Genomic DNA, 17494 nt, shown 5'->3' with positions numbered 1-17494 from the left:
CTTATCCACACTGAAAGCATCCAATTTTGTGATGGGAATTGGCAAGCACAGTGGCACAACTACTTGAGGAGACTGAGTATTTCGAGTAGTTCTGATGGGCTAGCCAGCACTAAAGATTGAGGAGGAGGGCTTACACTTATAAGAAACTAGTTCAAAAACGAGTACTAACAGCAGCAGCTCTTATAATAATCTCCTTTGGGTCATGTACTGAAACCAACTTTTCACTTTACCAGTAGAAGGCGGGGATGGAGAGTTATCTAGGACTAGCCTTTAGCTCTACTTACCTGTATCTGCACTAGACAAGTAGTATTGGAAGTTGAGGCTGACCCCAATCCTGACTAAACCTAAGACACTGCCCTTTTTAGTTAGGGTATAGGGCCCCTCTACAGACTGCCTCATCAAGAAGCATAAGAAGTCAATGTATAGCTACTGGGGGTTCTAGGCATGGAGCACTTACACCAGCACACTTTGGCAGAGGAGAAGCCAGACATCAAGCTGCACTTTTAGAAGTCGATCAAGGACACAGAGCATCTACCACTGCTTTTAAAGTCAAGTTTCAATTCAGACAGTAAAAGTTAGAGGTAATGTAAAGAGACAGGACGTTACAAAAGTTATGCTAATTAAGAAATTAGCAAATAAGAAAAGCCACTCCCATTCCTTCACATCCACAGAAAAACTTGTCTATATATATCTATAATCGGAAGGGTCTGCACATACAGAGAATGGAGAAATTTCAATGTATTGCTTCCCCTTTGCATTAGTCCTACCGTACCAGTCCAGCCATGACCAGTAGGTTACCTCCCTCCAACCAGCAGATAAAGGCAGACTATCCTAAATGCTAGTCTGATAGGGGTGGGGACAGCACCAAAAAACTAGTATCCTCCCTAGCTATGTGCAGTCGTTATGAGTCTGGAACACACCAAACCGAAGGAAATTTTTCTGAAATTACAGAAGAATTCAGATTTCAGGTTAGTGCACACTAACTCTTTATCAATGGGAGTTTAATCCAAAGCTTTGGCATGATTAGAGATGTGTATTTTTTCATTTCATGGTTAGGTTCAGGTCTCCCAGGAGTAATTTCATTTTTTTGGTGGTTCAGGATTTTTTTTCATGGTTCCCAAATCTTGTTAGTGTTAGGTAAGGAAATTTATCCTTCAATCTTGTCCTACCAGTCCAGCCATGACAACAGGGAAGTACTGAAGCTTCAGCTACAGGACCCCCCCACCCCAAATGCCATATCCAGCTGCTTCATGACATCCAGCACAAGTGGCCACTCTACATATAGCTGAGATGCTGGCACCTGCTGCTAAGGACATAAGATTGTACCTTGAAGTATACATGCATCAATTCCTGAGACTGTTTGCACTTCAAGCAGGTAAGCTGAATCAACTGACTCCTTTAGCAAGTGAACCAAAATAGCCAGAGGCTGCCTCTCTTTACGCAGAGGAGAGGACAAAACTTGTCTGACTTACAAAAATCATTTGATTTCCAGATAGTACATGAGCCTTCACAGCTTCAAGCACCTGAGCCTATACGGAGGGCCACACTCCCAAGAAAAAGTCAGAAGGGAAATTAGGTGATGTGAAAAGCCAAACTGACCTTAGATGAAAGGAGAGCACATACTGACAGGCTGTGGGTGGCACCCTGGTATATATATAGTGGAGCCTGACAAGTTTTGCTCTGTTTCCACCTGCTGGTACGGGGGGCATAACCCAGGAGTCTGGACTGATCCGGTACGTACAGGGAAGGCGCATTGCCACATCTTTAAGAACTCTGCTTTTAACTGCTCAAAAGGAGCTCCAACTAGCACACTCAAAAGCAGATTGAGATCCTGTACGGGAACAATGGGCCAGAAAAGCAGCTATAGCCATTTCACACCCCTCAGAAGTGGGACACATTACTATGGGCAGTAATAGAGATATGCTCTATGGTCCCCAGGTAACATGCAATAGCCACCACCTGTACCTTTAAGGTGTTTAGGGCTAATCCTTTGTCTAGACCCCCCTGAAAGCAGGCAAAGATGCAGGAAACCATAGCCTGCCACGGTGACTCCAACCTGCCGTTACAGAACTATTCAATGAGGTGCCAGACAGAAGTAAGCTAAGAAAGTACACCATTCCTGGGACATCAATGGCAAGGAGACTACTACAGAATATCCCTTATGAAGCTGTCTCCATTTAAGAGCCAGGCCATAAGAATGGAGCTGTGTCGACCATGGACACCTGAACAAAAAGCCTTGCACCTTCAAGAGGCACAAGGACAGTCTCACCTAAAGCCAGACTAGATCCGCATACCAAAGCCTGCACAGCCAATCTGATGCAACCAGTATCACCCAGTTGCACTCCAGTTCTAGCCTTCATAGTAGCCTGCCTATTAAGTGCCCATGCAGGGAAGACATACAGGTGCTACCCTCCCTCCAAGGCTGCATCAGTGCATTCATCGCCCTCCAACCCTGTTCCAGTTGTCAGCTGAAGAAAATCTACCTTCACCTTCCGCTTGGTCACCATCAGGTCCAGCTGAGGGCAACCCCATTTGTAACAATTTACATAAAATACATCCTTGCTCAGCTCTCATTCCCTTGCATATGTTTTGAGAAATTTTTATTTAGAAGTTTTTATATACCGATGAACATTGTGAACATCTCATCTGTTCACATTAAACAAAAGTCAGCAACAAGCACTTTACAGTGAATCAAAGAACATGTGAAGATAGAGATATAAAATTGAACGGTTTACAATAATAAATTGGCCTAAACATTCTCCTAGCCCATGCCTTAAGCCAAATACTCTTATGTATTTTTTTTTTTTTAACACTACTTACTAAATGCTGATCTAGTTCAAAGGTAATTAAGGGGACAAGAAGCCCATAATATATATAACCACCAAAAAATTTGCAAAGGATCAGGACTGCAAGTTATGTCTTCCTTCAGCTGCTGGAGTCAGAGAAATACTGAAGGATCGCAAGTGGCGCCTTTCAGCTTTTTTTTCTCTTGACCCCATCTGCTGGAAGGGAGGCATAACCCAGTCTGGACTGATCTGGGTATGTACAGAGAACAGGCTAAAATACCACTCCGCCCAAGGGAATAGGAGGGATGTTTCCAGCAAGAAACTGCAGCTCCTGGGTCCCTCCCATCAATTAGCATATGCCACTGCAATGGTGATGTCCAAGAGAACACAAATGACCCTCCCCAAATCAGGCTGAAGTTAAAGGAGAGCTAGGCAAATTGCTCTGAGCCACCCAAGTCTGGACAATGAGCCTGCCCAGCCACAGGTGACCAAGACCCAAGCCAGCATAGCAATCCTGACTCCCTTCAACAAGTGAGAGGGATCCAAAGAAGTGACTGTTGCACTGACTGACTCAGAGAGTCAAACCCTGTAGAGTCTTGTGACAGTGGGCATCACCGAGGCAGAAGCAAAGCCCAGAATGGCTGCATGTGAGCCTTGGTCCACAGAGTCACCATTAGCCTGAGTACCTCCAGATAATCCCATGCTGAGGGTAAATTGTTAAGTCCAGAAATTCCTGTACTTGACAGACAACCTTATGCAGCCACTTGTCCTTGAGAAACACCTGGCCCATCCATTGAACAGTGCCCTTAAGTACTCCATGGACGGTGTGGGCTGTAGAGAACTTTTTGCAAAGTTGATTACCCAGCTCATATCTTCTAAAAACCAAACCACTCAGGACACCCACTCTGCCTCCGTGAGATCATTTTTAAATTACCAAGTCAAACTAAAGGTGGATCATGGATTCACTCAGACTGCAGGTCCACTGCCACCATAACCATCACCTTGGTCTGCAGGGTCACTGCCATCATGAGGAGGAAATATGAAAACCAAGACAGATGGATGGGTGCTTGTAGACAAAGGCGCAAGGCAGGCTCTTGCATTTCAGATAAGTGGTTTAGAATGGTCAGTGAGATTCCTTGCGAGAAACACTTAAGATAAAGGAAGTGTCAACCCCAAAATTGGGCGGAAGCAATATCTTTATAATTTTCAGAGAACTCTGTAACAGAATATAGAATGGCAGCAACAGCAGAAATCAGTAGTCTGCCTCCATCTTCTGGTAAAGGGAGATTACCCACTTGTCATGGCTGGACCGGTGTAGAAAGATAAGATGGAAGCTCATTATGTAGTTGGGATTTTTGTAGGTATCAAAGGATTTCAGCTGCTGTTAGGTTTCCAGGCACAGAAGGTACTCCTAGGTCCTTACTCTACATGTTTTAACTACTGTAAATAAACTCATTAAATCTGGAGACTTTTCCTAATTAATAGACTAAACTGTTCCTACAATAGAGGGCCAGTACACCACAATTTACTGCCCCAATGGAGGATACTAAACCTTTAGTTTCTATTTTGTATCTTTTAGCCAAATACTCCAATCTTCAGCACCTCACATGAGGGTTAAGCTTTCTGAAAATCCAGATTCACTACATTGACCAGTTTATTCTTATATTTACATTCTCAAAAGAATTCTAGTAAATTTTACTAAGTGGAACTTTTTATAGTAAGCAAAAAGTTAAGTGAAATAAGTCACAGGACATCTTTAAAACAATGTTTTTATTAAATGCCCTTATTCTGAATCCATTGGTCTCTTCAACTGCTTCTGATGCCTGCAAACAAAAAACACCAAAATTACAACAGCATGAAGTTTACATTATGCATGACTGCCCACTTATGTCAAATACATAGAGTACTAAACTAACAATACAGTATTATATGTAGGAGAGCTCAAAAAGATTTAACCAACTCAAATTGTTCCTATAACTAACCCTATTACTTCCACCAATGTTACCTAATTTTCAACTATGATATCCTCTGTTAAAACCCTAATGTAACTTTGTCCTCATTTTTCCTGTAAACTGTTGTGATGGCAAAACCGAATGATAGTATGTTAAATAAATCTACCTTCTGCCCCACCCATTTCAGTAATGATAGCAGCTTAACATGCATATGCACAATAAAGCCTAGAAGTAAACAATTTATCCCTTTACAGATTAAGCTTCTTTCCTAGTTTCTTTAGCCTGCAAAACAAGTTTGCACAAGACTGGTTATAGAGGTGCATCTCTGACTCTGCCCTTTGGTGGTACATGACAAAAACCTTTACAAGTTTAAACTAAACTCAATCTGCTTTGCTAAAAGAATTATTGCATCAAAAACAAACTCTGGATTCTGTTCTGTAGCTTCAGAGCCCTTATTAAATCAATGAACAAGACAACTGTAGGCGTATCAGGCTCTGACATTTTGGCATACAACATGCATCAATGTACTGAGAGAACAAATTACAGAACTTCATTCCAACTTGTGCCTGAACTAATTCTAATGCTGTATATTTCCAGGCAAACATGCCAAGTTCAATTCCATGTTTCACTTTACTTCCCATGATTCCATGTCTAGCATTGTTAGGCAATTACAGCCTTTGGAAATTCATTCTGGCATTGCTCAATGGTGATTCTCACTTGTTAACTTATAATGTATATGTATGAGACTCAAGGGAATCAACAGTCAGAAGTTCCCAAGGATCATCATCGCAATGGTAGGGCTACAGATTAACAAGGGAAATACCATAGCTAGTTGTGCTGTTACTTGACAGTAAGCCCAAAGGAAGCCACTGGATCAAAAAAGGTTGTACTCACCTGATCTTACTGAGGTCCAAAATCTACCACCCATATTGGAGGTGGGAAGGACTATTCGTGCATTACAGCTGTAAAATAAGAGTTGAAGTCTCTGCAATCCAATAGGATTAAAATGATGTAATTGCATAGCATGGCAGACAAATTGAGGTTGTTAAATTTAAACACTGTCAAGAACAGTGGAAAGATGTAATTAACACATCCAACCTGCCCAGTTGCCTTTTCATCTTACAGTTCCAACTCTTCGCGCAAACTTGGGCTCCACACAACTCCACTATGTGTTAGCATAATGCTTCAACAAATCTGCACAGCCAGCAAAACCAGGAAGGCTATTCAATCAAATCACCCCACATTCATAGAAGTATGGGCTTTAACCCCAATTAGGTTACCCCAGCCTTCTTAGAAGCCCCATGCAGACATACTATAACCACTGTTACATATAAGTTACTACTGGCTACTGTAATGACCCAAGATGCAATTAGTTCATGCTTTCACATATATTCATTATAAAAATTCTCTATTTATACCATGCCTTTTGAAGTGTTACCATTTTAGCCTTCATCACTCATTCCAGAAGGCCAATCTAGGTATCCACACTTTCTGCGAAAAAATATTCCACGACACTGAGTCTACCAATGACCAACTTTTTTCTGTCAAAAAATGTACTTGCCTATTACTAATACATTTCAGGTATTTGAATGTATCATATCTGTCAACCCTCCCCTCTAATTAGACATGCTGATGGAATATAAAATACAGCAGTGGTTAAAAAAAAATTGATTACCTAATTTTTATTCCTGTAATACTACAGATCAGTCAGGACTCCTGGGTTTTGCACCTCTGCCAGCAGATGGAGACAGTTTTACTGACACTGCAGTCCCTCAGTATTGACCTGCAGTCCCTCAGTATTGACCTTACTCAAGCCAAGATGACCCAACACTAAGAACCCTAAATGCAAACTTCCAATGAGCAGGAGGAAGGTGAAGTTGCAGCAAACTGGAAAACTCATGCCCCAAAAAACAAATGCAAGTTACAGCAATGAAAACATCCAACTCTGCATCATACATTAAATATCAGTACGAGCAGACTCCTCCCATGGTCAGGGCTCTGGATTGATCTGTGGTTTTCAAGGAACCAAGACAGGTAAGAACCAGCTTCCTTTCCTGTTCATACTCAGATCAGTACAGATTCCTGGGATGTACCTAAACTCCACTAAACTAGGTGGGACTGGAGAGTCCTGAAATCCAAGTGCTATGTCTGGCAAAAGTGTGAGACTCAACTTAGCTGCCCTGCAAATCTCCTGTGGAGACACCTGTTCTGATTCAGCCCAAGAAGTCATCTGAGAACATGTCAAGTGAGCCCTTAAGCACAGGACCACCCTATTTACTCCTTAAGCCACCACACAATTTTAACCTTAGAAACCTTACACCCCTTTACTCCGCAAAACAAAATACGTCAATGCACGCCTTACATCCAAAGAGCTTAAGTTTTTTCACGGAGAGGCATGGAATCCTCCAGATCTGGGAAGTTCCATTTTTTGATCAACTGCTCTTTAGACCCTGGTGTAGTTCCTCAAATATGTAAAACTGCGATTTTGCCCCATTTGAAACATGATTAACTGGATGCAAAACTATAGAAACTACCGTCCTATACCAAATTTGCCATTTTTACTGGATTCAGCACAAGGTGATTTTAGGAAGGCCTGCAGTACAGAAACCTTGATTGTGTAATGGAGGATGCCTACCCAGGCTAGAGGACAAAATGTACTTTTAATATTGAGTCCATCTGGCTACATGCTAGGAAAATGCACTTAATATTAGATCTTTCAAGTGTATTTGATTTGGTAATCAAAATTTTGTAAAGATGTGGATTGTTGGGGTTGAGTAAAATGGCTTGAAAGTTTTTTGCAAGGGAGAAAACAGATGGTGTTTCAGGGAATAACTTCCTAGTGTAAAAGTCTTGGAGTTTCTCAGGCCTCGCCTCTCCACTGCTGTTTTAACATCTTTGTGTGGCAGATAGGGATATTATGCATGAAGCAGATCAAACACCTTTGGGCTCAGATCTGGATGAAACCTCTTCACATCTAAATCAATGCTTGCAAAAACAGAGAGGCAAGTAATTTACTTTTGAATACCAATAAAACAGATTGTGTGGTTGGGGTAGGAAAACCTGTAAAGGGCATTAAACTATAGGAAGTGGAACTGGAACCAAAAGAGATCAAGTTGTTGGGTATTGTGTTAACTCACATTTGAGATTAAATAGCCATCTCTCAAATGGCTCGTAACATCTATTTAAAGTGAAATTGGTGCAACAACTGATCCGATTTGGATTTCGCTATGTTGAAAACTGACATGCCCTTGTACTGTCAACTTCTGTAATGCATGTGTCTCCCATCGAAAGCAACAGGAAAGCTTCAGGTAATTCAGAGTTCTACAGCTTGTATTACCACGTCATTACTGTTGGGCCTACACTGGCTCCCAGTGAAAGAATGTTCTAAGTTTAAGGTACTATTGTTATTTAAAATTGTGTGGTCAGTGTCCACCACATTTGAGAGGTAAATTAAAACGGTATGAATCAGGTGGTAACCTGAGTGGTGAACAAACATTCGTTGCAATTCCCTAAGGTAAAATAATTTCAGCAGCAGCAAGCAAATAGATTTTCATTTTATGATTCCAGGCATGTGGAATAGTTTACCACAAGATCTTGGAAAAGGAAATAGTTTCAGAAAAATTTAAAAGATGACATGTCAATGGTTTGATAAGTGATTAGTTATGGTATGTTTTTAATGTAATGATCATATTGTAAATTACATCAGGAACCACGGCAGGAGATGGCGTGGGCGTCCGGGGGAGTTTCGGAGGGGGGAAGGAGGCAGGGGGTTCACCTCCTCCTGTAGGCTAGCTAAATACGATTTGTGCAGGAGAAGCACAAAATCCGAAATGAAACTGGCCCGGGACAGTTTTTCCATGGGGGAGGGGGCGTCTGTGTCACACCCCCCCCCCCCACCCCGGAGACCGCACTGGGCTCAGATGGTGGGTAAAAATCGGTGAATTCGGCTCCTCTGCCCCTGGAGAAGCAGAGCCTGATCGGGCGAAATACCGAAAAAGGCTGCCGTTCCCGTGATTTCTCGGGTCGGGAACGGCCTGGCCATGCGTTGGGGAACCCAACCCCGGAGGAGCCCTCCCCACCCGGGAGGCATCGGGAGCACACCCCATCTCTGGAGAGCCGGGAGGCACAAGTTCGAGCGCAGCATAAGCAAAAGAAACAAAAAAAACAGCTGATAGGGGAGTCCCAGAGGAGAGATCGAACCCCACTCCCTCCTACAAATCAAAACCTTGCTGCCTTCCCCCCTCCCCCTTGCACAACAAAAGTACAAAATTTCTCTGAAACTGCTTCTCTCCCCCCCCCCTTTTTTTTTTACACAGAAAGTTACAGGGGAATGCGCTTCCCTGTAAGTGCACCAGAGGTATGGACGTCCCGGGGCAAGACAACAGGCTAAGGGGGAGCGACTGGCACCACCAGTATCGTTCACAAAAGGTCACTGGGAAGGGAACCTAGGCTGAGCAAATCAAGGGGCCAAACCCCCCTAGGAACCCCAAGAGCGAGGGAGACAGGGCTGTCTCCTGACAGTCAAGAAAATTACAGAAATTAAAAAGTTTTTTGTTTTTTTTTATACAAAGAAATGACTTGAAAGAATACTTACTTGAGCTTGCCCCAGAGAAAAGAATCAAAGAATGAATCCAGAGGGAAAAAAGGGCACGCTAACAGGGATCCGCAGGGTGAGCTGCCTGGCATCTCCTGGAGGCAGGCTGTCCTGATACAGGATACCCTTTCAGTTTTGGTCTGTCTCCATCTGCTGGACAGGAGGCTCAACCCATGGTCTGGACTGATCTGGGTATGTACAGGGAAAGCAGAGTTGCTTACCTGTAACAGGTGTTCTCCCAGAACAGCAGAATGTAGTCCTTCGAAACCTGCGGAGTTGGGTCCACTTACATTTATTTTTTCGCTCATGCTTTTTGCTACAAACGAGACTGAAGGGAGACCCCTGTGGACACTGGCACACTGAGCATGCCCAGCATGCCATGATCCCTAAGTTCCTAGAAACTTACAAAAGTGTTCCGTAATAGGGCTCCACCTGATAACGTCACCCATATGTGAGGAATACCATCCTGCTTGTCCTGGGAGAAAAATTTTAAAAGTCCCAAGCATGACAAAATGCCAAAGCCACCTTTGGCAGGAAGGAAGGCACCTTGTATAACGATACCCTCTTTTCTGTAGATTTCAGATCCGGATCTTGACACAAAGCCTGGAGCTCCAAAAATTCTCCTAACTGAACAAATAGCCACCAGGAACACCACCTTGAGAGTAGAGTCCTTTAAAGTAGACCTCCTTAGTGGTTCAAACAGCTGCACACATCCCTTAAGTACCAGATTAATATCCCAAGACATCTTTTGCGCCAGAGGACACATTCTTAACCCTGAAGAAAACTATCACATGTGGATATTCGGAGAGAGGATACCCCTGCACCTTAACCCAGAGACAACCCAAGACCCAGCCCAAAGATAATAAGGGATATGTCCCTGCTCCTCCAGGGTGACAGTGCAGAGCAGCCAGCAGGTTCCCAAGGCTGCCTCATGGGGAAAGAGGGATCTGATCGAGCTATCAAAACAAGAGTTACTGACCCGCTACTCATCCACCTCACACCAAGGGGAGATGGCCCCACCAGGATCTCAACCCTCAGAACGATCCAGACATCTTCATCTACCATCTGCTAGAGCAGTGGTTTTCAACCTTTTCCCCATTGTGACAAACCTGACAGGCCACGCTCACATGTGTGACAATTCACAGCGGAAATAAGTAAAGGTCCGGTAATTATTTTTATTGTTTAAAATGACAAGGAAAAGATATGTATTCTGTCTGAACAGAAACTGCATAAATAGTAAACATCCCACACCAAAACAGCATCAATTTCCAGCACTTAAACAGTAGCCACCTTACCTAAGAAAAGGCAACACTGAAAATATTACACCAGGCATTTAAGACACCAATACATCTCCTATTAGGAAAACGGACCAAGTCAGGCTGCTATAGAGCCCTACACAAACTACACGCCAGCAGAAAACCTCACCTGAATCACGTGGTGTCCCTCACCTAACAAGGAATAGAGACCAAAACGCATAACTAGAAGCATGCAGAAAAAACTGGATTGGAAAGTGCAACAAGTCAGAGTCTCTATCACCCATCCTTATAAAACAAATCAAGAAATATAAAATTCTAGATACCAATAAAATTTCAAAATAGCAGACAAAGATCAAGTAATGAAAAATAAGGATACAAATTTTTTTTCCTCTGCATACCTGGGAACGTTTGATATCCAGGTCTCCTGAGATTGTTTTGAATTAGCAGGAGGAGGGGTGGTTTGCTTGGAACTCTCCTCTGTCACATACCAGCGCTCTCTCACACTGGCTCTCAATTACACACCTATACACATGCTCTCAGTCACATATACACATGCTTTTTCTCTCACTAATATAGGCATACACATGCTATCTTTTCACACTTACACAAAGGCTTTCAATCACACATACATGCTGTCTCAGACTCATTCACATGCTTACAAACAGGCTCTCTCATACTCACATGATCCCTCACCTAAACCAGCTTTCAATCACACAGACATGATCTCTCACACACAGGCTCTTAACCATACATACACATGATCTCTCACACAAAGGATCTCAATCATACACACTCTTTCACACAAACAGGTTTTCAATCACAAACTTACATACAGGTTCCCGATCGTAAACTTACATTCACATACATGCTCACTCACACAGGATCCCAAACACACATGCTTGCTCATTCACTCACTCTCCCTCCCAACCTGGAACTAGTAGCAGCAGCAGCCACCTCCTCCCAACCCTAACCTCCTTCATTTTCAGCCCTGGCGGAGCAAGAAGTCCCATCGGCTACGGGGTTGACCATTTTTCTGCACACCGCGCTGCTCATTCCTCAGGCCGCGCCTCTTTTGCTCTTTGGACAGACGCGACCACACTAGCATGGTCTCTTCCTGCGCAGGCACCCGCTGCTCACCACTTCCTCTTCCAGGCCACGGGGAGGCGGGAAGAAGAGACCATGCCGGTGCCACTGACGCCACCTGTTCTGCTGCGTTCCGCCCAGGCTGACAGCATTTTAAGCCCAGGCGGAGAGGGACCGGGAGCAGCTGGGTCAGCTGGGGACCGGGAAATGTGGCGACACCTGCGTGTTCTTGGCGACACTGGTTGAGAACCACTGTGCTAGAGAAATATTTATTTTTAGTTTTTATACCCCGATGTTCCTGTATAATATACATATCACACCGGTTTACATGGAAATAAAACTGATGCCTTGGAGAGGCAGTTTACATCGAAACATTTTTAACATTTTATTGAGAGATTGCAGGTGGTTTACTAGGTTATGCACAGTATTAGTAAAAAAAACTGTTTCCATCTGCTGACAGGGATGCAAATCCCAGGAATCTGGACTGATCTGGTTATGAACAGGAAAAATATGCCTTTCAACTTGGTTCTTGCCTTAGGAAATGTGATTTACATTTCTTATATGCTATTTGTTTTCCTTGCTTGGCTTGCTTGAGTTTATTGCATATTATATTTAGATTAGTTTTATTTTTTTAGTGTATATTTCTGCAGTTGGATTTAAAAGGAAAATTGGTTCTTACCTGTTAATTTTCGTTCCTGTAGAACCACAGATCAGTCCACAACAGCTGGGTTTTGCCTCCCCTCCAGCAGATGGAGACAGAAGACGACTTTGTGGACTCTGTCCTATACCCCTGAGGTGCCACCTAGTGTCTGCCTGTATTACACTGTACCAAAGCAGAAATTATATAAACCATAATGGCAACCAGAAAACAACTTCCCCCTGAAGAGCAGAGAAGATGAAAACCTGAAACTTCATGAAGGAATGAAACATGCCCAAGACCTTTCCCTAAAAAAAAGGGGGGGGGGGGGGGGGGGGGGGGGGGGGGGGGTAGTCAGCAAAACTTGCAGTAATAAAATTCATTAGCTACCGGCAGAGTGGACTCTCCATTTTCCCTCCGGGCGGACATCTGGACTGATCTGTGGTACTACAGGAACGAAAATTAGCTGGTAAGAACCAATTTTCCTTTACCTGTACGTACCCGGATCAGTCCAGGACAGCTGGGATGTACCAAAGCTTTCCTAACCAGGGTGGGACAGAGTCCCGCTCGGAGTACACTGGCTCCACAAGAACTGGGCTCTGGGGTCCGGACATCCAGTCAGTGTCTGGCAAAGCTACGTGGAGACTTCCAAGTAGCCGCCCAACAAATTTCCTGTGGCGACACCTGCTGACATTCTGCCCAAGAAGCCGCCTGTGATCAAGTAGTGAGCCTTAAGACCAGATGGAATCGGATGACCCTGAACCAGGTAAGCAGACACTATAGCCTCCTTCAACCAGCATGCGATTGTGGCCCTGGAAGCCTTCTGCCCCTTTCTGGGTCCACTCCACAGCACGAAAAGATGAGTCAGAAACTTAGTCACCTCCAAGTAAAGCAACACTTCACGCCCAACTTCTGCAAATCTCTAGACTCTGGCTATGAAGAATTTAAACCTGAGAAGGAAGGGAGTTCCACAGACTGGTTCAAATGAAGAGAGGATATGACCTTCGGAAGAAAGGAGGGAACTGTTCAAGGAAACTCCTGACTCAGAAATCCTCAAGACAGGTTCCCTGCAGGATAAGGCCTGTAAGCTCAGACACCCACCTCGCAGAAGAAATAGCCACCAGAAAAATAGTCTTCAAAGTCAGATCCTTCAGGGTCACTCTTCAAAGGGGCATTACAAAGTGCCCACAGCACCAAATTCAACTTCCACGAGGGACAAGGCCTCCAGACCGGACGTAGATGCTTAGCTCCTCTTAAGAATCTGCTAGTGCATCCCCCTGCACCTTTCCTCGAAAACAGCCAAGGGCCGCCACCTGCACCCGCAGAGAATTGAAGGCCAACCCCTTGGCTAAGTCAGGACCTCCGGAATGGACACCCTGGACGGCTGTACGTGGTGGTTTATGCACCAGGACTCTAAACACTCTCCAAACTCTAACATACGCCATAGAGGTAGAAGTTTTACGCCTTTCATAAGCCATGCCACTAGACAAAATTGATCTGCCTCTGCGAAATAAACGGGGGCCTGACACAATAGAGTGAGATGGATGAAAGCTCAGTGGACCATCTAGAAACATAGAAGTGACGGCAGAAGACTACCAACGGCCCATCCAGTCTGCCCAGCAAGCTACGCAGTTTATCCATTCCCCCCCCTTTCTTCTCCCTCCCACCCGTGTCTATTGGCTTCCAGCACCCTCCGGCCCCAATTCCCTTCCACCAATGCAGAGAGCAGCGCCATCCTAGTGAACATCCAGCTCAGAGGTAGCAACCGCCGCAACCAGGCCACACCCCTGCCCCTTACCCACCCCTGTTTTGTTTGCTTGTTTGTTTTTTGTTTTTTTATTTGAGATGGCAGCCCTCCATCCTTCCGCTCCGTGAAGGTGGAACACCAACCACTGGCATCCCGCTCCGTGAATGCCTCTGTGGCTACTGCCGCTCCGTGCAGTGTTTTGTTGCATGAAAGTGGAACACCAACTACTGGCCACTGGCATCCCGCTCCGTGAATGCCTCAGTGGCTACTGCCGCCCCATGCAGTGTTTTGCTGCCTGAAGGTGGAACACCAACTACTGGCCACTGGCATCCCGCTCCGTGAATGCCTCAGTGGCTACTGCCGCTCCGTGCAGTGTTTGCTGCCTCCTATTTATGCCCACTAGACTTGATGGATCCACAGTGTTTATCCCACGCCCCTTTGAAGTCCTTCACAGTTTTAGACTTCACCACTTCCTCCGGAAGGGCATTCCAGGCATCCACCACCCTGGGCATTCCAGGCATCCACCACCATCTACCGCCAGATTCAAGAGGTCTGCAAACCATGGACGCCTCGGCCACTCCGGAGCCACACGAATCACCCTGCCTGTGTGCCCCTCGATGCGGCATAGAACCTTTCCGACCAACGGCCACGGTGTGAAAACATACAACAATGTCCTTTGGGCCAGGGGAGGACCAGCCGCCCCTGGTTCCCACCGCCTGCTGAAGAACCAGGAGCCTTGGCATCGCACGACACCATCAGGTCCATGGCCAGTCTGGACCACCGGTCGCACAGAAGATGAAATGCAGAGAGTTCCCACTCCTCCGGATCCAACTGGTGACAGCTGAGAAAATCCACCTGACTGTCAACTCCGGCTATATGAGAGGCAGCTATCCGGTAAAGATGCGGCTCCGCCCAGTGTATCAAGAGCTGAGCCTCCGTCGCCACTGGATGGCTCCTGGCACCACCCTGACAATTGATGTAGGCCAACATTGTCGCATTGTCGGAGAGTACCCTCACTGACTTGCCCTCCACCATCTGGAGGGGGGCCTGGAGCACTAACTGCACTGCTTTGGTTTCCAAGCAATCGATCGACCAGGAGGCCTCCGTTCTGGTCCATTAGCCCTGGACCGCCATATCTAGACAAACCGCTCCCCACCCAGAAAGACTGGCATCGGTGGTCACCACGACCCATCAGGGAATCTCCAAATCCACCCCCTGGCACAAAATGTGCTGCGAAAGCCACCTCAGAAGACTGGAACATGCCACGTCCGTCAGGGGCAGGACAAGATAGAAACACTGCGAGGGGGGGATTCCATCAGGAGAGCAAGGCTGATTGAAGAGGACGCATATGCGCAAAGGCCCACGGTACCAGAGCGATAGTTGAAGCCATTAAGCCCAGGACCTGCAAGTAATCCCAGACCCTGGGTTGAGGGTAGAGAGCGCAAAGACTCCACCTGTGACATGAGCTTGGAAATTATATCAGAAAAATCTTTCCCAAGGCTGTATCGAAGCAAACCCCCAGAAACTCCAAAGTCTGGGAGGGAATCAGATAACTTCTTGGGGTTGACCACCCACCCCGAGTCTAGCATCCAGAGCACCCGCACCACTGCAGCTCTGCATAGGCTGACTTTGCTCAAATTAGCCAATCGTCCAGATAGGGATGCACCAGTATCCCTTCCCGTCGCAAAGCGGCTGCGACCACAACCATCACCTTGGTGAAAACCCAGGGCGCCGTCGCAAGCCCAAATGGAAGAGCGCAGAATTGAAAACTGCACCCGAGGATCGCAAATTGCAGATATTTCTGATGGTCCGAGCTTATCGGTATGTGCAGGTACGCGCTTGTCAGGTCCAGTGACGCCAAGAACTCCCTTGTGCACAGATGCTATGACGGAACAAAGTTTCCAATCTGAAATCAGGGTACCTTCAGGGCGCGATTGACCCTCTTCAAATCGAGGATGGGATGGAAGGTACCCTCCTCCTTTGGTACCATGAAGTAGATGGCATAGCACCCACGCCTTAACTGCCCTTCGGGCACTGGAACTATGGCACCCAAATCTTGCAAGTGCTGTAGAGTGTCTCACACTGCTCTGCGCTTTAGGTGGTAAGCGCAAGGGAACACTATGTAATGCCCATTTGTCCGGAGGTCAATTTGGCCCACGCCTCCCGGAAAAGGGTTAACCTTCCCTCCGATCCTTGGGATGGAAGGGTGGACCAGCCTCATTTCATTGCGCGGTCTTGGAGCCCCCATGGGACTGCGGAGCACCGTCTCTGGTAGGTCGCAGCCCCGAAAGGACTGGTTCCAAGAAGCCTGACGGCCGGTGCCCTGGCGAAATGACGAACTGAGAAGCGGAAACAATTTCCCCGAAATCTCGCCCGCTGAGGAAAGCAACCTCTGGCAACCTGTGGACTTTGTTCTCTCCCAGAGACTTTATCATGTCCTCCAGCTGTTGATCAAAGAGGAGCTTCTCCTTGAATGGTAAAGAACTCAGCTGTGCTTTAGAGGACCCAGCGGGGCCTGCGGGCGGAAACCGCTGCAACCACTGTCCTGCCTGAAGTTCGCAGGTGGTCATACAGGGCATCCGTGCTATATGCCACCGCCGCCTAGCACGCAACGCTGCCGCGTCTGAGAGGGAAGCCTCCTCCTGCCAATCCTGAACACAGCGAAGTCAAGCCCTCTGCGCAAAACTGCTGCACATAGCCTCCCAGACCCCAAGGGCCGAAACCTCAAATGTTCTTTAGCTGCAGCTCCTGCTTACGGTCCTGCAAGTCTTCCAATGCAGTGGCCCCCATGACTGGAATGGTGGTCTTTGTGACCGTGGCATCCATTTTGGGAATCCTGAGCAGATCCAAAGCCTCCTCCGGAAGCGGGTACAATTTGTCCATAGCTCGTCCCACTTTCAAGCCAAGGTCTGGAGTGTCCCACTCCTTAAACAAAAGATCCATGACAGACATATGAAAAGGATCGAGCCGGACCCTGGAGGCCCACCATGACTGGATCCATAGCTCCGAACCTAGAATCCTCAGGCGGAACTTTAATACCAAGCTCCTCCAGAATGACAAATATCAGCAGCCCCAGTTCATCCCTCTGGAACAGCTGCACCACCTTTGGATCATCGCCCTCCACCACCGGAACACCATCCTGTTTGGCCGGCTGAAGGTGAAGATCCGGATCCGCATCCTGTCCGTCACCTGGAGCTGGTGAAGGAGACTGATCCTCATTTGAAGTGTCTGTCAGAAATCTCCGGATGGGACAGACCCCGGAGAGGGCGCTTTGCCTTGGGATCATCTCTGCCACCGGATGACCTGGAGCATTTGCGTGAAGATCCTCTCCCTGCTCCCATAGAGGGTGTCCAGGGCAAATTAGTACGCAATCTCTTCCTTGCGGGCTTTGAAGAACTTTTGCAGCATTCTGACAAATTCGGAGGGAGAACGAGAAGGA

At 46.2% G+C, this 17494-nt stretch overlaps 1 protein-coding gene across 8 annotated transcripts in view; it reads right to left on the bottom strand.

Annotated features, from left to right (window-relative positions):
* Nucleotides 1–4537: 4537 nt before the first annotated feature.
* Nucleotides 4538–17494, bottom strand: part of SFPQ (splicing factor proline and glutamine rich) — a 70399-nt gene continuing 57442 nt past the window's right edge. The window contains exons 11-13 of one of the 8 annotated variants that reach the window (XM_029619018.1): nucleotides 6177–6229; nucleotides 5633–5723; nucleotides 4538–4609 (exon numbers count right to left, since the gene is read on the bottom strand). The gene's annotated coding sequence lies outside the window, so the exon portion shown is untranslated. The remainder of the gene's footprint in view (nucleotides 4610–5632; nucleotides 5724–6176; nucleotides 6230–17494) is intronic. The other 7 variants (XM_029619019.1, XM_029619014.1, XM_029619015.1 and 4 more) reach the window with 7 other exon arrangements.

Source organism: Rhinatrema bivittatum, chromosome 11, assembly GCF_901001135.1.
Source record: "Rhinatrema bivittatum chromosome 11, aRhiBiv1.1, whole genome shotgun sequence".
NCBI classification, from domain to species: domain Eukaryota; kingdom Metazoa; phylum Chordata; class Amphibia; order Gymnophiona; family Rhinatrematidae; genus Rhinatrema; species Rhinatrema bivittatum.
The sequence above is the reverse complement of the archived record's forward strand: the minus strand, read 5'-3'. Positions and strand labels throughout refer to the sequence as shown.